Source organism: Vicugna pacos, unplaced genomic scaffold (assembly GCF_048564905.1).
Source record: "Vicugna pacos unplaced genomic scaffold, VicPac4 scaffold_20, whole genome shotgun sequence".
In the NCBI taxonomy this organism is placed as follows: Eukaryota; Metazoa; Chordata; class Mammalia; order Artiodactyla; family Camelidae; genus Vicugna; species Vicugna pacos.
This window is the reverse complement of record NW_027328741.1, coordinates 27,780,148-27,803,543: the sequence shown is the minus strand read 5'-3', so window position 1 is coordinate 27,803,543 and position 23,396 is coordinate 27,780,148. Positions and strand designations below refer to the sequence as shown.

The 23,396-nt window shown below is 39.8% G+C and overlaps 1 protein-coding gene across 1 annotated transcript in view; it reads left to right on the top strand.

Moving 5' to 3' along the window:
• LOC140694223 (uncharacterized) overlaps nt 1-18,253 on the top strand; it is a 124,184-nt gene extending 105,931 nt beyond the window's left edge. Inside the window, exons 10-13 of the mRNA XM_072957592.1 lie at nt 14,515-14,655; nt 15,207-15,350; nt 17,134-17,358; nt 17,980-18,253. The gene's annotated coding sequence lies outside the window, so the exon portion shown is untranslated. The remainder of the gene's footprint in view (nt 1-14,514; nt 14,656-15,206; nt 15,351-17,133; nt 17,359-17,979) is intronic.
• Nucleotides 18,254-23,396: the final 5,143 nt, after the last annotated feature.

Genomic DNA, 23,396 nt, shown 5'->3' with positions numbered 1-23,396 from the left:
TTTCTGGACATCACCAGGGCACATGTGGGGTTTGTGCCTGCAGGCTGGAATGCTGCAGGACTCCCTAATCCATCACCATTATGTCCTGGAGCTGCTCAGGTCATTGAATGCTTTTCTGTTGCTTGGAGGAAAGGTGGTCTGATGGAGATGATAAGATGTGCAGTTAAAGTGCTATTACTTGAAATAAGAGTAACCTAGAAACATTGCTCTAACAATACAGGATGAGGGAGGAGAATTGTCTGAGCTACTTGCAGTGGGGAGTCTTCTCATGTTTCTCCCACACCGTGACTCCTGCCAATATCCGCCACAGTCCTGCACGGTAGTCCTGCCGAAGCAAGCAAGCACTTTGCTCAGAAACGCACTGAATTTCCTTGTGCCTCTGTTTGTTGGCTTTTTTTTGAAAGCACATTTTGCCCTTTGCTTAAATGCCATCCATGCTAGTCAACTCTTACACTCATTTTTCTGGAACTCGTCCATAAATAGCTGCTGAATGGATGAACAGAATGTAGTATCTCCATGTAGTGGAAGATTATTCACACGTAAGAGTGAATAAAAAAGAAAAAAAAAAGAGGAAAATGAAAAAGGCCACCTGTTTTTGGAAGTCCACCCTGACTGTTCAACCCACACTTTTCCCTTTGAAACCCAATCACTTATGCTCCACTCTACTCTTTTTGATAGTGCTTACCACCTTCTAATAATCTTTAACGTTTTCAAAAAAAAAAAAAAGAAAGAGATGCTGATACCACTTCAAAATATACAAGCCTTGATTACAGCTTGTTAATTGAAAGGAAGCAGACACAAACGGTCAAATATTGTTGATTTCAGTGATCTGAAATGCCCAGAAAAGGCACATGCAGAGGCAGAGAGCAGGTGATGGCTGGAAGGGGCTGGTTGGAGGGGGATTAGGGAGTGACTGCTAGTGATAGGCGGATTCTTTAGGGGTGATGAAGTGTTCTGGAAATAGAAGGTGATGAGTGCTACACAACCGTGAGTTTGCAGAAGACTGCTGAGCGCTGTGTCTGGGAGTGCCTGTTGTTGGGGCATCTTTATTTTGTTCTCATCCTGCAATGTGAAGAGCCATCTTCTGCTGTGGCTGTTCTACTCCTGTGAGTGGTGAGGGTCAGAGACTTTGCAGAGTCATGTTTCTTTTTTCCCCCTGGGTGAGTGTAGGCAAAAAAAGATTTAAGCCTAAGAAAGTGCTCCATCTGCAGAAATGTCTTTTTGTTTTGCATGGTGTAAAAACCTTGAGAGCTTTTAATCGTTGAGGCCAGTCTGTGGGAGGAAATAGCCCGTGAAGCCTGTTTGAGCCCGGGAAGCACCGTGCATCTCTCCCAGACACGGGTGGGGATTTCACCCCCGTTCAGGCAGTGAAGGGCCCAGACCCGTGAGTAGACTTGACAATCGTGAATATTTACGTGTATCCGCTGCTTCATCTTGGATATTAATTTCAAGCTGAGTCAGTTTGTGGCGGCAGCCTCATCCTACATCAGGAATTTATAGTATCTGCTCTTTGAGGTGAAGACCTGACAGACTTGATTATTTAACAGTCTGCCTTGAATTGATATCTCAGATTACTTTGTCAAAAGCAAAACAGCAGAAATACAGAGGTCCTTTAATGCCAATGTGACCTGGAACGGGATTAGCCTCTGTGCCTCAGTCGCCTTATCTGTGAGTGGGTAAGATGATAACAGTGCTTCCCTCAGAGGAGCTGGTGAGGGGAGAGTCAGAAGCACAAATGGAGGACTTACATGAGGTGCTCATGAATGACCTAGTTTAGTGCTGTCAGTCTGGTGAGGCCTCAGGGGCAGAGATGTCAGAACAGAGCAGTCCTAGCCGGAGCTCGATCCGTGATGGCAGCTGTTATGATCAGTATCACCACTGTTAATTATCAGGTAGTTTATGACTTGGTAATATGAATTCATGAATAATGTTAAAGAACTAGAAATCTCAGATCCAGTTTACATAGTACTCAAAATTTCCTCTGAGAAATAGATGGTTTCTTCCCCATCTTAAATCTGAGATGAGTCTCTAAAAAAGTCTGTATTCCTCCATCTTTTTGCTTTAATTTTCCATTTCCTAAAAAACCATGTTTTTAAATGGAGTTACTGGGGACTGAACTGAGTGCCTCATGCATGCTAAGCACATACTCTCCCACATGAGGTATAACCTCCTCCCTGATTTTTTTTAATTTACTTTCTTAATTTACGGAGTTTAGAGGCCTCTAATTCTTTTTCTGGAGACTTGTCCATGAACCTGTAAATCTATAATTAATGGACAAAATTTGGTTTATTAAAAAAATCAATAGAATATTGTGCAGTCCATCCAAAAAGAAATGCTCATTGACTTAAAATGTTTCTCCTTTAAGGTGATTTCTCCTTTGTGGTCTAGCTTAATTTATTAACAGGCATCCTCATCATCATAATGACCAAACTCACTGTGAGTGGACACCTACCTAAGGCTAAAATGCTTTCCTCATGTTTTAGTTCATAGCAGGTGTTTGATTGTAGGTATCAGTGTCTCCTTTTTTGCAGCTGAGGGATTGAGAGATGGAGCAGCTTGTCCCAAATTACACGCAGCAGGCTGTGGCTAGCTCGGTGCTGGAACCCAGGCTGCACAGGATGCTTTCTTAATTGCTCCTCTAATCAGCCTCCCGTTAAGTGGTTACCCAAACACCTGTGACTCCATAAATGGCCGAGTTTAGTGATCTCAGCTTGATGATGCCTTCAAAGGAGAGACACCATTGAGAAGGTGAGACAGAGTGGCAGAAATTACAATTGTTTATTTTCACAAATTTATAATTCTCAGGTAATTACTTAAAAAGTTAATTTTATATTTTAGTGCTCTGTAAGCACTAAAAACATAACATTAAAAATAATTATAATGCAAAAGAGAAGTGGGCTCTGAAAGTCCAACCACTGCTATTGATGTTACTTGTTTTTCTCTAGTGGCCCTTATTGACAGAAATACTTACAAAGACTGAATTGGTTTTATGTAGTCTTAATATGGAAGAAAAGATTGTCAGTGAATATTGTAAGTAAAGTCTTTACTATTTTCTTTCCTGTTGATGAATATGTAAGTTGTTTTCATGGCTTAAGTACATTTCCTCATTTGTGAAATTTTAGTAATATTGTTTAATTTGTCTGACTGTGAGAGTTAGACGCCTTGTATACAAAGAACACAAGAGGTGCTTAATAAAAGTGCTGTCACAATGACAGATATTTTAGATTGATCAACACTGAATACTAAAGAGTGTCGCTTATTTCTGATGCATATTTAATATGTATATGTATGATATATTTGAATATGGTTTAAAGTAACAAGGATTCATTTTTTTTTTTGGTGTAGTATGAAGTTTTAATGAAATCTGTATCATTCTAGTGAGACAGGGACTAGTTAAATTGCCTTAATCAGATGACCTTGAAGATTATTTACACAGAATATGTATTGTTACAAATCAGAATTTATGTTGCCGTGTAACCATCCACTCAGATATTTAAATTCGTGGGATTCTGACCAGATCAATTAAGTTTAGTAAAATCCACATTGATCATTTTCAGGAAATAAGCTCCTCTCTTTTGTGATTAAAGAAAATTTTGATTTTTTTCTACACTCTTAACAGGTTTAAAATATCAAAACATTGATTTGACACATTACTTTTTTAATAGAGAGAATAAAGCTCATGCTGTTTTATTATGTAAATAAATATTTTTGTATGTCGACAAACTTGTATGATATCCTGGATCTTTGAGAAGTATTTTGCAAAATATTAGATAACCTACTGTTGGAAAAATACAAACGTGACTTTTATGAACATAGGCGTAGTACAGATCTGTTGGTTTTTGCTACAGTGCAAGACATGAGGCCTAGGATGCCTTTGCTGCCGATTGCCAGGAGGACACATTCCATGTCTCAGTTTCCCCTCCTGTAAAATGAAGTGGCTGAACTGGATTCTTTCCTCTTCTAAGATGAGTTTCCATGAGCCTATGTCTTCTGTTTATATTCAGGAGTATTAGCAGTATCAAATTAAATACTGAATATCCCTCCCTTCCCCCGAATCAAAGTGCAGTATATGCTACATAAGCTTTTAGTTATCTGTTTCTCCTTTCTGATCCTACAGGCAATTTTTGTGTTGCATCTTTCCCGGCAACCTGGAAGGTCATTTTAGCCATAGGTGGCACTGTTGCACCTTCTTACAGTCTTAACATTCCTGTTTGTAAAAGAAGGCTTAAATAACTTTATTTTATTTTGATTCCTTTACTTAATGCTTCAGAAGAGCCCAATGTCTTTTATGTGTGTCTACCTGGAAAAGTTATTCTGCTTATATCTTAGATTTATTCTGTCATCTCACTGTGAACATTTCAGACTTGCTGTGCAAGCAATGGGAAAATCGGGCTTTTCTTCTAGTGTTAGAAACCAATGAGCCGGGATTTTATAAAACAGCTAGAAGCGGCATCTGGACGACCTTAAAGGTGAAAAGTGTATTGAGTTCCCTGAGTTTTGACCCCGCCGCTGTGTGTTAATTGGTGGTAGGAGATTTGGTACATATACGAAGGGGTGTAGTTTTTTGACTTGGGTTTGGTTGCACGTGCTGCCACTGAGCCACGTGAGCCTGAGACAGTTCGTTTTGAGTTTTTCCCTCGTCTGTGAGATGGGGACATTCATATATGAATTGTAGAATTGTGAGAATTAGAAATTATGTGCAGTGTTTACCACAGTGAGTATGTCAAGAGGGCTCTTAAACTTTAGCTGCTGTTTTGTGTGAAGCCATCATTTGGGAGTCTTTGGCAATTACTAAGAAACAGGAAAATAAGAAGAGCTGTTTTTATGATGAAAGATATTTGAGGAGGTTCCATAGTTCCTATACCCATAATTTAGCATCAGCAGAGTCAGGACAGTTACACAGTCGCCCTGAACCAATGTTAAGCCACAGAATTATTTGTTGCTTCATATATTTTGGGGCTTAAGGAGATCCAATACTTATACACATGTTGTCTCCAGCAGCCAACTGAGAGATGACACAAAAGAGTAGACAGGTGATAAATGTCTTCTTTGTTACTGATGAAGCCACGTTCTTCATGAACTTCAAGGCTGTGGGAAAATGCGTGTCATGATACTGTGTCCCAGAAATACAGACTCACCCTGTCCCATGTAGCTCTGGGCCACAGCGAGCCTTCCCTTGAGAGGACCTGCCCCTTCATGCACAGGGCTTTCCTGCCATGGAGCTGAGCATCCCAGGTGCTTCCCAATGGTGACCAACACTGGAGTGAAAGGAAGGGTTTCACATGTCCCGCTTGTCTCCCCGGACTCACACCTCACTCTGTTAGTGTGATGAGTGCTAGCTGTGGGCCAGGGGCCAAGGGTGTGAAGGGAGAAGCACTCTCCATGGCCCAAAAGAGTGGTTAGGAGGCATCCCCTCCCTCAGTTTAAACAGGTGGTGGGATGGAACATAAGGGTACTCCCCAATTGTTTATAAAAGGAGAAATAAGGATGTTCTTTGGGACTTAGGCTAGCCAGGAAACACATAAGATGATTAGAGGGGAGACTTGTAAATAACTTTGATATTAAGTTGACATTTGTTGAACACCCAAAATGTGCTACATTCTTTTCTGAGCATTTTACAGAAATGAATCCTTCAATCTTCTCAACAAGTGAGTAAGGAAGGTTTGATTGTTATCCCAGTTTTACAGTGTGGAAATTGAGGCACACAGAGGGTAATTAAGTTGGCAAAATCACAGAACTAGTAATTGGCAGAGCTGGTATTTAAACCCTGGCTGTCTGGTTTTGAGGCTCCCAGAGATGGGCTTTTTGTGTTTAGCGTTATCAGCATCCCTGAATCTTTGTACCTCTGTGCATCAGTTAGCCTATAAAGGACAGGGAAAGGAGAGTTACATGGGTGCTCATAGTCATGTCTTGCCGCTGTCCACGGAGAGTGCACCGTGATTGTCGTTAATTGTCTTCTGGGCAGTAGATCTGTTCGTATAATAGAAATTTAGTTCATTGAGTTAATCTAGAAACCCTTCCTGCTCCGTTTCTGTCCATGCTTGCCATGTGACTGCCTGCCCGATATTGGGCAGTGGAGGAGAAAATATACTCATGGTTGAACTCTGATATTTCAGTCTGGTTCATAGATTCACGTCTTCTGTTACATTAATAAGCTAAGTTTCTGGTTTTCTTGCATCAGTGTCTCATGACTTTGGTTAATGTGAAACCAGTCCATGGGAGCCTAGGGGTGATGACGGTATAATTTCTGAGCACGCTGTGTCACTTCTACCCATGCAGACGTGGCTGAAGGATGTCCACCTTCCTCACTGATTTCCCCCAACAGCAGGGTCCTCTCCCACCCCTGGATGTGAGGTTGGGAGCTCTCTGAGTAGGCCAGTCAGAGGCCCAGTTAACCAATCAGAAAATGATGAAGTACCTGGAAGTGGGTTTAATAGAAGAAAAGAGCTTCCAGGTAGTCAGATGGGCTGTTCGAGTCCATTTGGTGAAAAGCTGTCCACTGTCTGTGGTTTAGCTGCTTCTTTGCTATTGAAAAGTCTGGAGTAGATGAAGGGATTTTAAAAAGCAGAAAGGAATGATTTCAGGTGGTACGTCCACACTGGTGAGAAGTGATGGATGACCACCAGTGTGAGGCATAGACAGAGTCTTACAAACTTCATAAAACAGCATTAAAAGCTCTGCCATCTGAGTGCACTTCATATGGGGTCCAGATCATCACTGGTGATGCAGTGAGGGCAAGTAACTGATGATGGCAGAAAGAACATGGACGCATCAAAAAGGTCTCGTTCACGTTCCCTGTTTAAGGGATGCGGCACAGTGTAATATATTTGAGCTGATTTTTCACTGAAAAATTTTTAGTGTTTTCTGGGACTCCCCAGTACCCCAAGGGTCCATGCAGCTGGGTGTCCCCTCAGTGCAGCACTGTCAGCGCTTGCCCTGGGCTGACGCGGTGTCACACGGAATAGGACGGTCAGCGTCCCCGGCTCCTCTGAGCTCCGTCACCTCATCCGCAGAGCCGGGTTTCTCATCCGTGTCTACTTAGTAGGGTTGTTGAGAATCACACGTGAAGCTTCAGGGGTGACTTGTGGTTGTCTCTGTGATTGGCATATAGTGAATATTTGATAGAAACACTTGTTTTTTTAGTATAATTGTAGTACCTAGGTTGCAGTGGTTTTTAGTCTGCGTTTTTTTATAACTTTATTCTTATTTTTTTTGTTTTGCATCTTTGTTTATTTATTTTTATTTTTATTTTTTAACATTTTTTATTGATTTATAATCATTTTACAGTGTTGTGTCAAATTCCAGTGTTCAGCACAATTTTTCAGTCATTCATGGAAATATACACACTCATTGTCACATTTTTTTCTCTGTGATTTATCATAACATTTTGTGTATATTTCCCTGTGTTTATTCTTTTTTTTTACATTTTTTACTGATTCATAATCATTTTACAGTGCTGTGTCAAATTCCAGTGTTCAACACAATTTTTCAGTCATTCATGGACATATACACACTCATTGTCACATTTTTTTCTCTGTGATTTATCATAACATTTTGTGTATATTTCCCAGTGCTATACAGTGTAATCTTGTTTATTTATTCTACAATTTTGAAATCCCAGTCTATCCCTTCCCACCCTCTACCCCCCCCCCGTAACCACAAGTCTGTATTCTCGGTCCATGAGTCTATTTTTGTCCTGTATTTATGCTTTGTTTTTGTTTGTTTTTGTTTTTTAGATTCCGCATATGAGCGATCTCATATGGTATTTTTATTTCTCTTTCTGGCTTACTTCACTTAGAATGACATTCTCTAGGAGCATCCATGTTGCTGCAAATGGCATTATGTTGTCGGTTTTTGTGGCTGAGAAGTATTCCATTGTATATATATACCACATCTTCTTTATCCAGTCACCTGTTGATGGACATTTAGGTAGTTTCCATGTTTTGGCTATTGTAAATAGTTCTGCTATGAACATTGGGGTGCAGGTGTCAATCTGAAGTAGTTTTCCTTCTGGGTACAAGCCCAGGAGTGGGATTCCTGGGTCATATGGTAAGTCTATTCCTAGTCTTTTGAGGAATCTCCACACTGTCTTCCGTAGTGGCTGCACTATTCTTATTTTTAAATATGCACATAGTTTATTTATTTTTTTGGAGGTACTGGGGACTGAAGCCAGGACATTGTGCATGCTAATCAGGTGCTCTACAACTGAGTAAAACACACCCTCCTTTTCTGCACTTGAATATAAATATTGCTATACACAAAATAGCTCTTAAACACCATCATGGGACCTAGTCACTGTATAGACAATTGAACACGTATGCTATTTCAATAGGAATAAATGTTGATGAGACATACATTTCTGAATCTGTTAATGTGCTTAAAAACGATCATAGGTAGTGATAAACACGAATCTTTGATCCAGTACTTCTTAGGGTCTTTTTTGCAATCAAGGGAAATTACATTCTACAGAGAAGGCTAATTGGGTCTCTTTGATATTTGGATGGTTTAGCAGATGATGAAGACTTTCAAAAGCTGAAAGTTTTGTATTTTGAATTAACTACAAAGTTATCTTCTACAAGTTGTAAGTACTAAGCTTGTGAAGTGCTCAGTAATCCAGGGGGTATGTGTCTGTGTCTGTGTGAACGTTTGTGTGTGTGATATCAGGAAGATAGAAAGAAGTTCCATATAGGACTTCTGATAACTTTCTCCTCCATTTCAAGGTGTAGGCATATATTTACATAAATAAATTGATATTCTTTTGTCATTTGGCATGTTGGGAATAAGACTTTCTCATACTTGTTTCAGAAGGGTTAGGGAGGTTGAGCTTAGGAAATGGGAGGAGATAGAGACAGGGAGGTTCTTTAAACTGTGCAGAATGAGAAATAGTAACTTTTCTCTTTTCTTCTAGAGCAAACTGGCACTGAATTGTAACATAATATTACTCAGAATTGCTTTTCTGATCAGATACAAGTACCTCAGATTTTTTAAGGCAACATGAAAGATGAAATATGTTTTAGCATTTATCTTTAAAAGAAGTTTTATTTTTCAAGTAAAAGGTTATAGCCTGTTCTTTCTTCCAGCGGTACAAGAAATTCTCATTGATCTATCTAAATGACCTCTGTGCTTAGATTCTTTGTGTTTTTTTTTCTTTAAGTGCTTGTTTCATTGTGGTTTGAATGAATGTTTAAAATTTCTGGATTTTGATCTTTAGAACATGCTGATTTATCAAAACTGTTAAAAACCTGATTGTTCTCTGCTCCTGGTTTGGTGGGACAACCTACTGATTTCTGTTGTCTGTTCAAGAGGGAAATTCTTCCTCTAGCCTGCAGATCATTAAGTGAATGGTTTGCAGTGTGCCTTTAAAATTATTTGTATGCATTGAGCATGTTTGTCCAGTGAAATTTAAATTGACTCATTGTAATGACTTTGCTTTGATTCTGTGGTTTTGATCCTCTCCACAAGAATTTGAATTCTCTGTTGCATTTTGTATACGTGTTCTTAACAGGGGAAGAAATTTTACATTTTTTACAGAGGTGGGTTTTCCTATCCCCTCTGAATGCCTTCTAAAATTGATACATTAAAAATCTGTTATTGCAGTGCATAATTATTTCATAAACTATTTTTTGGCATAATCAGAAACAATGACCAAGAATGATAATAAAAAATACGAAAATCTTCCTTCCTTTGAAGAATAGAAATCAGGTAGTCAGGCTCCCTCATGCTTTGTGCCTGACACAATTACTCTCATGTCATTGTGTATCATGATTCGGAGATGGAGTTGCTTCAGGTTTATAGATTTTTGTTTTAAAATTTGTGTTGAATACTTTCTCCAGACTGATGTTTCCTGTTGTGTTTGTGGAAAGAGTAGAAGGGAAAAAAATAATTTGTTTTGTTTTCAGGAGGCCTGAGTTGATGAGAAAAGTGTTGAGGGTGGGCTGAGGAAAAGAGTGACACTCCCTCTCCTCCTGGCTGAAATTGATGAACAAAGAAATCAATTAAGTATATCGATATTTGACCAATAGAATTTAGCGAGCCCAAACTGGCTAGAAATGCACAACGGAAATTACTGAATTCAGCTGCAGAATGAGGTGCTTTACCAAGTAGAAGCAGCAGAGAGCAATCAGAAAAATCAGTAATATGATGAGATATAAAAGGAATATTATATCTTTTATTGCTGAAACTTTTCTACGGAAAGTTGTGTAGAGCTAAAATTAAGTTTCAAGCATCAGGAGTTAAGAGAGTGGGTGGTTCCGTAGGATCGTTATTCTCGGATGTGCGTAGACCCTGCTAGAGTGGCTGAAGATGGCAGGAAGAGACCCACATCCAGGATTAGTCATCCTAGGGTGTCCTCCATAATGGTTCCATGTGGGAGCCCATGATTGGGTTAACAAATTATAACACAGCACAGTCGCCTCTGAACTTTAAGAAGAAAAAATATGCTTTGGTACTGCTTTGCAAGCAAGTTCCTGTGCATCTTCACTCCAGTCTCCTTTCCTTAAAAAGCAGAGACAATGCTTTGCTTGTGTAGTTGAGGTTTTAGGTAGCACTCTGCTGGTTGCAAAGCAAGGACCGAGACCCTCAGCTATAAACACTGGGCTTGTGTGTTGTTAGTCTATTATCCCCAAAACAAAGACCTGGCTGGTCTGGTGGTGTGCTTTGTAATGAACATATCTAAAAGTGTATCTTGTTCCCCTCACCCCATGACTTCCCTAAACATACACTAATCCTTTGTACTCATTGTGTATTCTACAATCTCTGCCTCATCCTGTCTTTCCCGAATTTCCTCCTTACTATCTCACAACTGTTAACGAAGTTTTCCTTTGATTATACACAATAAATATGGGAACATTTGAGAGGCTCATGGAGATGGCTCCCTACTCCCTCTCGATTTCTTGACTTTTTCCACAGAGTCTTGAATAATCATTCCGTGTCGGTAAGACTTCTTCCAGCCAGAACCCACAGTTCCAGGTGAGAAGGATGCAGGCTTTATCTCTCCTACAGGAGGGAGAGACAGAAGAGAATTGAGATATGCTCCCCCGTGATCCCTTCCTGCCCCAGGTCTACTGCAGTTCACCTGCAGCCTTCTGGCCTCTGCTCAGCGGGCCTCTGTCCCAGGACTAAACTCATCCTTTTCTTCCCTTGTCAACATTTCCGGTACCTTTCAGAACTTGGTCTCTTCCCTGCAATTCAACCCTGGCAGATGTGATGGTGGTCAGCGTGCTGGTGGGCAGTCCTTTGGGGACCCCCAGGAGCCATGCTGATTCTCCTGAGTCTATCAATCTGGGTTACAGAACAGTCGAGCACCGAAGGAAGCCCATTCACGTGATGTCAAGACAGCATTTCATCACTTTCATTTTATTTTTAAATTTTCGGTGGAGAAAATATTTGTAGCAAACTCTTCCAGATATTCGCCGCCTGCTTTCCTCACCACCATTTCCTTGTTGGCTCTGGTGCTAGTTTTATGAATCAGGATTCTTCTCTGGTCATTTCTGGCAGCAGGGCTTGCCGAATCCTTGATCTGCATTTGAAGCAGAATGCTTCTTCGTGATGTCAAGGTGATTCTCCTATTTCTGAATATTTTGTGTACACTCAGCAACTGTTTCAAGTGAAATGCTCTTGTCCAATTTCGGTTAACTCACATTTGCTGATCTCCTGCTTTCATGCTGAGGGCAGTTTCTTTTTCCTCTAATAAAAGTTAGCAATTTGCATTTACTCTGGAAGGTACTGCCCCGAGATGCTTTTGTTCTTAACAGTTTTAATACAATTCACCCATTAAAATGTACATCGGTTTTTACTCTATGCCCAGAATTGTGCATCCCATTCAATCTTAGAACATTTTCATCCCCCCAACAGGATACCCCGTATGCATAAGCAGACATTCCCATCTTCCCCATCCTCCCCCAGCCCCAAGGAGCCACTTTTCTCTCTGTGGATTTGCCTGTGCTGGACATTTAATGTAATTCGAGTCACTTCATGTAAGTGGAACCGTCTATTGTGACCGACTAGTTTCACACTGAGTAACGTTTTCAATGTTTGTCCATGTTGTGGCCTGAGTCACTATTCTATGCTTTGCTATTGCTGAATAACATTCCACTGTATGGCTGGGCCCCTCCGTTTACCCATTCACCAGGTGATAGGCATATGGGTTGTTTCTGCTTTTTGGCTGTGATGAGTAATGTCGCCGTGGACACTCATGTGGGATTTTTTATGTGGATATCTGTTTTCAGTTCTCTTTCGTGTGTGCCCAGAGAGCAGAATTGCTGGGTAAGTCAGAAACGAAATGTTCAACTCTCTGAGGCCCTGCCAGGCTGTTTTCCAAAGTGGCCACGCTGTGTTACGTCCTCACCAGCAAGGGCTGTGCGCTCCACTTCCTCTGTGTCCTCATTAGTGCTTGTTACCATTTTTTTTATTATAACCTATTGTTGTGAGTGTGAAGCGGCTTCTCCTAGTGGTTTTGACTTGATTTTCCTTACAGCTAATGCTATTGAACATCATTTCATTGTGCTTATTGGACATTTCTATGTTTTTCTTGAAAAATACCTTTTCAGAACATTTATTAATTTTTTAATTGAGTTGCCTTTTTATTGTTGAGTTGTAGGGGTTTTTTTCTTCATTTGGAGATACAAATTCCTTATGAGATAAATGATTTGAAAAAATTTTCTCTAGTGTGTTGTTTTTTCACTTTCTGAATGGTGCCCTTTGAAGCAAAGTTTTAAATTTTGATGAACTCCAATTTATCTCTGTTTTCATTGTTCCATGTGTTTTGGGGTATTATTTTAAATCTGAAGTATTTTATTTAAGCTTTTATGTATAAAATATCTAAATTTGTAGAAACAGTCTAGGAGATGGGTGTGGTTGTTTTCTCCCGTCTTTGGATAAGAGACTGAGGTGCAGAAAATTTCACTGAAATATCAGTGTCACAGCTACCCAGTGCTGTGGGAGTTCAGACCCCTCATGTTTTTCCCCAGAATATGTGATCTTCACCACCATGCTCCACTACTGCCTGGAATCATTAATGAAAACATCTTTCCTTTTTTGATTTCTTGTTAGTTTGTTTTCTCATTGGGGACCTCATCTCCTTATTTTCCTTTCGGATGTCAGTGTAGATTTATTATAGGGCTCATGTAGGCAGGAGCATTGCTATCAGTTAACTTCTATATTACTCACTCTCCAGTGATGATTGTTGCTAGTTGACCTAATCAAGTCATGCTTAAGTCTTTCCTGCTCATGACACTAAAAACAGTCATGACATACAGAACGCTCAAAGAAGAAAGTACTTGATTGATTTTATTTTGCTACCCAATCAAACCAATCAAGTAAAAACCCCAGTGTTGACACAGACTATAAGCCCTCCAGAATAGGGTCACTGTCTTCCTTGTGTTTCATTTATTTGGTCACAGTGTCTGGATAGTGCTTTGCTGTCCAGCAGTTTTGTGAGGATACTGTGCTCGTGAATATTTGTAAGCACAGAATTTTGACAACAGACTGTGTTGTTCATTTCACAAGGGAAAAGATAATATAGAAATACTGCTCAGATCTATTTTAAAATTAAGCTTGGAAATTTGAGAAGAATTCAAGAAGCCATACAAAGCTCTTTTTCACTAATTTTAGATCTATCTTAGACACTTTATGGTTACATAGCAGAGTAACTTATCAAGTAGATTTGACAAGAGGAGTGTTATATTGATTATTTGATCTAGTTGAAATATTCTACCAGGGATAAAGTCATAAGTGCCCATAAATGAACAAATATGTTTGTATTTCTATGCAACATGGGAGCAGACTACATATGTTTCTATATAATATATATGACTGTGTGTTTTAATCTGCCTGTCAGTGTTTTTTATAGTTTTTCAGCAATGTTATAACTTCAGAATTCTTCTAAGTTATTCACTCCCGATATTACTGCAGTTTGTACTGTGTATCCTGTCTTATGCATGGGATTCCACTGTCCCCTCAGTGAGGAATTTCCTCTCCTATTCCGTTAGTAGCAGAGTTAAAGGAACTGTGATTTCTAGGCCTTTGCTTTCCATGTGTTTGCAGTTGGCTGTAAATCACGAATTTCCCTTTCTTGAGTTTTCATTTTTCAATAAGAATTTTTAAAATAATTGTTAATATGTTTCACCAGTCTCCCTAGAAACTTGATGTGTTTGTGCTTTTCAGTTTTCAATTTATGAAAATTGTAAATGCACACTTGTTTTTAAGTAGTCCTTTTTCACTAGATATTTGTTTACTTCTTTAGAGTTAAAATAATTTTTTTCCCAATGAATGAATCGGTGTTCATGTTTTAAAAGATAACTTACTTTATATTTTTCTTATTCTAACAGGTATATTTGTTGTACAGAATTTAGAAAATAAGGATAAACAAAATAATAACTTAAAAATGGCCTCTAATCTCACTTGGAGATACAGATGTAAGGTTTGAAATTGAGAATTACAAGTCCTCTCACGTTGTACTTCTCTTTCAAGTACGTTTTGTTTACTGAGACCCTCGAATTCCCATATGAATTGTAGCAGCAGCTAGTCAGTTACTGCAGAGGAGCCCGCTGGGATTGTGATCGAGACCACGTTATATGTATGCATCGCTCTGGAGAGCACTGCCATCCCAAGAATGCTGTCATCTGATCCAGGAATCTGCGTGGTGTGTCTTTCCAGGTATTTAGGTCTTCTTTAATTTATTTCAGCAATGTGTATGGTTTACATAGTATTATTTTATTTATTTTTTGCCTTTATACTGAGGACAAGTGAGCAAGGTACCAGGATTAGAATTGTATTATAGCCCCGCAACTTGCTGCCACCATGGACGCTGCGGTCTCTCTTTGCCCTTTGTAAAATCTCGCAGAAAATAGGACCTAAGTAACTCTCTCTTGAAAGAATGATTATATGATTGCTGGATGATGCTTGAGAGTCCTTGTGATGATGTCTTTTTCCCAGACGTTCCTCTCTTCTTAACTATGCCCTTTCCCTTCCTTTCTTCCAGCCTGGGTTTCAGCGTGCCTGTGGCATTGATTTTTCTTGTCTGTGGACTCATCCTTTCACTAGTTCATGATAATGTTACATGTGGGCTGTGGAAACTTGCTAGATGTCAAGAAAGAGCAAATCCATTGCATGCTAGATTTTTTAGAGTGTGTTATTGTATTATCGATTGAAATGAAATCAGGCTGACCCATTGAGCCATCCCCTGAGCTCTTTTTGCCTTCCTACAGGTGATACTGCTCTCGTTGCTGCATGTGCCCTTCCCCCAGACTCGGTTTTGGAGTTGAGTAAGTCACCATCACTGGAGCCCTCTCATTAAAAGATGAAGAAAACCTTTGCTCCTTCTCCCTGTTTGGGGACTTGGATGAGATGAGGTAACAGATAAAGAATGGAGCCCCACCTCATTCTGACCACCGCTCTTTCCGTTCATTTCTCCAGGGGAAGGGTACAATTCAAAAATATAAAGATTGTGAGCTAATGAGATAGACAAGACAACCGATCATTTATTAAATACACTTTCATGCCAGAAACAAATGTATTATACACACAAAAAGCACATAAATTACGGTAGTACTGTGGTTACAAACGTGGGTCCGAGTTCGATTCCTGCTCTGGAGTGACAAGTCCTGTGAGATGGAGAAATGGTAGATCGGCTTAGCCTCTCTTGGACTTGTTTTCTGTCCTGCAGAGATGGGGTTCGCTAGGCATCCCTACCCCGTAGAGTTGCTGTGGGGTGTAAATGACGTGAGTGGGCAGCCCGAGCACACCTGCTCGTTCCTCGTAAGTGCAGGATAGCACAGCTTTTGCGGTGATGCCTTTATGACCACACCGTGTAGACTCTCAGTGCTCCGAAGGGATGCCTTGTGGATTGGAGTTGGGATTCTCACTTCTGTAAATACCCAAGAATTGGGTTATTGGGCCTTGCCGATTTGAATCTATTCTTTAGAAAGTACATAATGTAGATATATTTTTCAAACATGCATGCTTTTTATCTTTTATTATTTATACTTCTACCCTCTCATCTCTTGGTGTGACATTTCATGGAATCCAGGAAACAGTCCTAAGCCACCTGCCTCTTCACACTTCTTTGTGGTGGTTTTCTTCCCTGACTAGAAGAGGGTTTTGCACAGGAAATTTTGTTTGCTCCCCTTCTCTTGGAGTCTCCCTGTTTGTCTGCCCATCTCTCACCTGTCCATCTGTCCATTTCTCTACCCACTCATTCTTCTGACTTGTTCCAAGAAGCATTTCAGGCAGCTTACAGAAGAACAGATACCAAATAAACAGGTGAGAAAATGGGGCCAATTTCAGACAGTGAGGCTTGCAGTTGAGCCTGTGTGAGATTTGCAGGCGTGAGACACACGCCTCTGCCTTGTGACTTATAAGATAGACAACATCAATATGCCTGAGGCTCCCAGCAGACACAGGGAAACAGGGTTTGTGGGAGATGCTTACTGGCTGTGAAACAAATAAGTGGCTTAGGAGAAGCCCAGACTTTCCAACTACTAAGGCTTAGGAGAATATATTGAGTGTCTTCCAAAATCAGATTATTGCATCTTTTCTTTTTCAGACTTTTATGTATAGTTGGTTTACATTCTATACCTGGAAATTTCTCCAAAACTGCTGCCCACGTGTGTCCCATGACTCGGGAATGGGGTGGTTCTGCTCATTGACGGGTGTTGGCCAGAAACGGAAAATGACAGCCTCAAAGGAGCCTGGGATTAAGCAGTTATGTTTTGTCAGTGCTGTAGATTTCAGAAAATACTTTTACCATTTCTCTCCACCTGAGGAAGCAGCGTGCTCTCTTCCCAGCATCAGGAGCTCAGGGCCACGTGATGGTGGGGGCTGACTGCACTGCCGTCAAAACAGCTGTGCTAGTCACTGCAGGTGTGGTGCTTTCACGTAGTGCATTTCATGTTCTTTAATAGGTTTCAACAGGTAGTTAATTAACTGAGTTAATTAACATTTAATAAATATAATGCTTTGTTGAAAAGACAGTTATAGGCAGAATATAAGTTGTGAACAATATAAAAACTGTTTCAATACTGAAATTTCAGTAGGGAAGATTCAGTTTATCTTATTTCCGCCTCTCTTTAAAAGAGAAAAGAAACAAGACAGAAAAAGCAGAGGATGATTTCTGTTCTTCCTCTCGGCTTGCAGGTGCCTTCACCTCCAGTGGCATCCATCCAGACACCAGCACTGACACTGGCCGTGCTCAGAACTGCCTCAGCCCTGAAGACACAACTGACAAATGGAAGGGGGACGCGCCCTGTTACAGCGGGTGCTTTCAATTTTTGGGTCCTTATGTAACTGCGCGGTGTTATTCAGGATCACCCATTCTGCACTGTGTGACGGTGCTTCGGTGTCTCCTAGTTATTTGTTTCTGTAAGTACTCATGTATTTTTTCCAATGTGTGTTACTAGACATCTAAAAATGCATTTTTCAGATGAAAAATAATGTGTATTTAATATAAAATTCTGAAAAAAGGGTCAAAAGGGTCTATCCTGTTCCCAGTATTCAGAGATAATAATTAACACTTTAAAATCTATTTTCTGTTCTTTTCATCAGTGTGTATTACCTCTGTCATAAAAACCAGCAAGCACTGTGTGCCTGTTTGCTGTGTGGAGACCTCCATTTTCCATTCAGCTTATGACAATTTTTTTACAGTATTCTATCTCGGCTGGCATGATTTTTAATGACCATTATAGCATTCTGTCTTGTGGAGTCCTCATCCATTTTACTTTGGACTTAAGTAAACTTTTAAATTCCAAGTAAACTTAACTGGAATACTGAAAAGAGAACTGTGGTGGTACCGAAAGTCCCCTACTTCCTTCCCCTTTTTTCCTGAGAGTAAAAACTGCTGACAATGTGGAGTATATATTTCATGACCTTTATGCCTATGTCATATAAATAAACACATACATACACGTATATGAGAAATCTATGTCTATGTGTGTGTATATATGCTTTATTGAAAAATAAGGCCATACTATATGTTTTCTGCAGCTCGGTTTATTCACTAAGGTATATATCACAGACGTCCTCTCCCTCCAGACTCACCTGGTCCTTTCAGATAGAGTAGAGTGGTCTCCTGATGTGCAGGTTTGGTCTCTTGTGAAAGGACACCTTTCGTGGGAGAGAACTGTGGACAAGGCCTTGGACCACGCCGAAACACCGGAACTTTAGTGGCCACAGCTCACCGTGATTTACCGCATCATTGTCTTGATGGTGGACACTTAAGTTTTCTCCATTTTCCACTGTCAGAAAGGGTGTCTGACTGGCATCCTTCTTGTACAAACATTCCTGTGATCTTGTATAAGTATTCCTTTAGTTAAGGTTTCTGGAAATTTAGTCCTTGGATGTGACAACTACATAAATCACAGGCTCCTTTCAAGTGAATCTAGAAATTCCTTCTCCTGTGGGGAATGAAAAGATGTAGAATAACTTATGTAACCAATTCTCTATCCCTGGGTATGATTCCACTTCAGCTTTTCTTCCCACCAATGTAAACAGTGCTGTGTAAATTCTCTGATGAGTACATCTATTTGAACTGATTCTTTTTGTAAATGAAACGATTCCTAAAATTGAAGTTCAGCCTGTGTGTACACACGTTTTCCAGGGTTTACATATCCATTGACATGTCGTCCTCCAAAAGATCGCTCACAGTTTGTTGTCTCAATGATGGACACTAGCTAGAATATCTTTTAAAAATATTTGCCAATATGATGAGCAAAATGATTTTCATTGTTTTAGTTTGCACTCTATGACCAGTGTGGTATTGAGCATTTTACACTCATTAGCCATCTGACTTTTAAAAAGTGAATGATCCCTTTTGTCCTTTGCAAATATTTAAGTGAGGGAGCTTCTTGTTGCTTTGTGACAGCTCTATGTATATTATGAACATTAGCCCCTTGTCTTCATCAACATGTATCACAGAGCTTTCCCTTGTCATTTTTTGCCTTTCATTTTGTTCTGTAGGTTCATTTTTGTTATGGCCCAAAATAAACTTTAGATAGTAAATGTCTTCTTTTTCGGTTTTATTCTTGATATTATTCTTAGAAATGCTTTCTTATAATGGTATAAATTTCTTCTGTAGGTTTTCTTAATCTCTAAGATGGAGATGATAATAGTGCTTGTCATAGTGAGGAGAAGCTGAATTGATATGAGCAAAGAGTTGTATTTGCTCTTATTAGTACTTTCTATTATTTACATCACTTTCTGTAATTTTTCTTGCGGTCATTTTGACCGGAATAGAATTTGTTTTTTCAAGGGGATTCTGTGATTGTCCCAAGACAATTATTGAATTCCTACTTTGCTCTTTAATTTGAAATCCCACCTGTAAAAATACTTATGTACACTAGAGTCTTTTTTGAGCTCATGATTTATTTCTGTCAATCTTACTTTCCTACACTAGCACTATATCTTACATATTGTAAAAATTTATTTAATATCTGACAGTGCAAATTTTTTGATTTGCTTTTCGATCCCTATTTTTCTTTGCTAGTATTATGACTTCATTTTTCCTGAAGAATTCTAATATAATTTTTTCAAGTTAAAAAAAAGGATAAGTGTTGCCATGGGATTTTTTAGTAATTTTGAATTATCTTTAGGAGAACGTACATCTTTACAAAACTGTTTTCCTCCATACAAAGGTTGATGTCTCTACTTTCACACTTCTTACTTTACCCCTCAGTACAGTCCTGTACTTCCTCCATATACAACATGGGCATTGTTTTTGAGTTTATTCCAGATTATTGTTGATGTTTTTGTTAATTTTTTAAGTGAGAAATTTTTGCTATTATATTTTTTAACTTTTAAAACTGACACCTAGGAAGGCAGATTCGGTTTGTAAATACTCACTTAGTAACTTCTCATTTAAAATTGTAAGTATTAAGTACTCGATACAGAATCCTTTCTTTTCTGTTTTTAAAAATTTGTTTCCAAGATTCTCAAAATGGTCATAGCAAAGTAGTATAGGTGGGGAGAGAGATGGAGAGAGGTAGTGTGGCTCATGTACAAACTGTGAGCACTTTCATGGCTGCCTTTATGCTGGAAAAGCTGCTGAAGAGTCCAGGTTAGACCAGGGGTGGCTTTGTATGCACTTGAAAGCCAGCTTTCCTGCCTGTATGGTGAAGCCTGGTGGGCGTGGCAGGTAGATGATCAAGGTCGAATGGAGGTTATTGGCTGCACAGAGCTCTGTGTCTGAGAACTGGAGACCATCGCCATGGGAAATGCTTGGTGCCAGGAACAATGCAGAGGAGCTGGGGACCCTGTGTGTTAAGGATTTTCCAGCCCTCGGAGTGAGAAGTTCAGACTCTGCATTCAGATCTGAGTTTGAATTCATCCTCTTTAGTTTACTTGTCCTCTGACTTTGGTCAAGCTATATACCCTCTTTCACTTCCTGTTACCTTGTCTCTCAAAGTAGGAGAATTACAGCCTGCTGCTAGAGTGTTTGATCAGGTTAAATAATTTGTGTCTATAAGATGTCACGTACAGTCACAAGCTCAGTGAGAAAAGGGCTGTTGCCTGTTCTTCTGCAACTCAGTGCTTGACAAGACATGGGGGAAAGCCAGTCCGTAATTTGTGTGTGATGCAAGTAGGAACAAAAATAATGTCTTGCCTTTCCCTAGCAGTACTCTTACAGCTTTGCTTCATTTACTTCTTTCCTCCTTTCCTTTCCCCTTTCCCATCCTCCACCAAAAGAGCCTGAGACTCTCTCAGAATAATAGATTCAAATTAATTTAAAGGTAGGCTCATTCTCACGAAATAATAGTAACATAAAAAAAAATCTGTGCACATCCCAGAATACGTTGTATTTGATTTACACACACACACGTGTGCGCACACACACACACACACACACACACACAATCAGGCTACCTCCCACTTGCAGAGGGAGAAGGACCACTTTTTCTGAGTTTTCACTCACTGAGCATGAGAACAATGTCTCTTACACAGACTTTCACCAGGCTTCGTGCATGGTGTTTTTAATTGAATTTCGGCTTTGTAGCCATAGATATAGTCTCCTAATAGAAGAGAGAAAGTGGAGACATAGACATTCTGCTGAGATATTGGTGTTATCATATTTTAGTTGGAACGGACTTAAGACAGCATAGAGTCATAACATTTCATGGGTGAGAATCCATTATGTTGTCACTTGGACAAGAACCTGGATCTTCTGCCATCTTGTCCACGTGGGTGAAGAGGCAACTGGGCAGGGGATGGCAGGCATCCTTCTTGCTTGAGTTCCATGTTCTTGCTAGTTTTCATTGCTCAGCTGCCTTTAGTTTATGTACATGAGGCCTCACATGGGAAGGTCACTCTGTCCTGATAGAATGAGTTTCTTATCAGCAAAAAGCTCTGGACCCACTCATATTTCCCAGAGTTTTCTGCTGATCTGCTGACACTTTATATAATTGAGACTTAAGAAAATACTGAATATAAAATCCTTATTGTTATTGTTTGCCCTCGAGTTCCATAGGAATGAGGTGCTGTCTCAGGCTGTCTAAAGTTAGATCTGAACAATGATAGGGTGATAGGTTGTGCTGCTTTACCTCCAAAGTCAAAGGGGATTTCCACCTTAGCTTTTAGAATCAGGCAGATTAGTTCAAATCTTGCCTTTACCAATTATTATCTTTGTGTCTTGGGGGAGAAACTGTACTTTTTTGTGTCCAAATTTGTTTATCTGTAAATAAGTTCAGTATTTATTTTAAGGTTTCTGTTTCAGAATTGAATGAGCTAATACTCTCATTTATACCTAAAATAGTGATTGCATGGTTCTATGCTGGTGCCTTGGTAGTTGATTACTAAGGGACTCCGCAGTGAGAATGGGGGTAGGGGACTCCGGGGTAATAGAGCTTATATTCCAGGATATGCTTGTAAAAGACTGGATGTGCAGTGGATTTTTAGTAAATATCTACTCCTTTCCTAATCTGCATTGATTGTGTATATATCTTTATACTAATATATGAACAATTTTTATTGCAATTTAAATATCTTTGTAGTACTTACAATATGTAGCTTTAAAAAATACGTGAAATAAAATGATTTGACTTTTATTTTCTTTTCAATAAGCATAACAAAACAAAATAAAAAGAAGAAAATGTTTGAAGGAGTAGAAATAATTTTATTTTTTGGAATCAGTTTCGTATAATAGGTTTTTTGTTCGTGTTGTTAAACAGCATATAAAACTGATAAGTTGTGACATTCTGGAAATGAGGAAACAGTGGAGACATACTACCTCTAATGCAGTCACTTTGTTACCAAGTCCAAACTCGTTCTGCTTGCTGCATGACAGGCCAATAAATCGGGAGATGATATGTTGGATTAAGGAATAGTGACTTTATTTGAAAAGACGGCAGACCCAGAAAATGGCATATTGTTATCCAGTAGAACTCTCTTCCCCAGGGCAGAATTCAGTCTCCTTTTATACTAAAAAGCGGCGGGGATGTGGCTGGTTGTTGCAAACTTCTTGCTGTACGAATTGTTTCTATTTGAAACCCTTTGTTCCTGCAGCTGTTCATGTGGGTCAAATTATGGTACCCCCGTATAACCTCCAAAAAAAAGAATTTTTTTGCAACTTGCCATCTGTACATAAGTGTAGAAGAGCTAATATCCTTAAAGATCAGAGCCCGGAGAATAGGCCCTCCTGGGTATTTCAGGCTAAAGGCAACATTCTTTTACAAAAGGTGCAGAAACAGCAAGTCTGAGCCTAGAAAACAAGGTACAGGTTTAAATTCAGACGAACACATCTAACATGGAGTGAAATTTGTTCTTTTCTATTAGAATTACTTTTTCTACCTCATAAATAATTTTAGTAAGAAACATGAGCAATTTTTTAATTTTTGCTTCTTAATAAAGGACTAAAACTACACTTTAGTGAGCAGGGATGCTGTGCGTGCTTTGGGGTCACAGCAAACTCTTGTTGGGGGTGCTCGACCCTGCAACATGTCTGATGCCCCGTGAGTGTTGGTGAGGGTCCCCCTAACCAGGGGCTCTCTTCAGGAACCACCATATGGGCATTGACCTCTGGAGACCTGTTTTTCAGCTGCAGGAAAATTTTTCAGAATCTGTGATGGGAAAATCACTCCAGCTGGGGATAATCAGGGAATAAAGGAAGAGGAAAAGGGCTTGAATTAGAGTAGAAGAGAAAGACAGAAGATCAGGGAGCCTGGGGGCTTGGCAGCGGGGCCTCGGGAGAGAGAGTAGCAGAGAAATGGAAGTGACCGTCTACGGAACCAGCTCCTGCACCTTTCCCCGCACCCAAGCCACACAGCTCTTAATTGGACCCAGGAATCTCTCCTGTCTGGATGTCACCCTGGGCAGAACCTTGAGAATCGAAGGTAAGGGGTGGGCAGCACTCACCTAGCGGGTCACTGAGGACTTTGATCAAGTCCACATTGACATTCCCAGTCATATGCCTT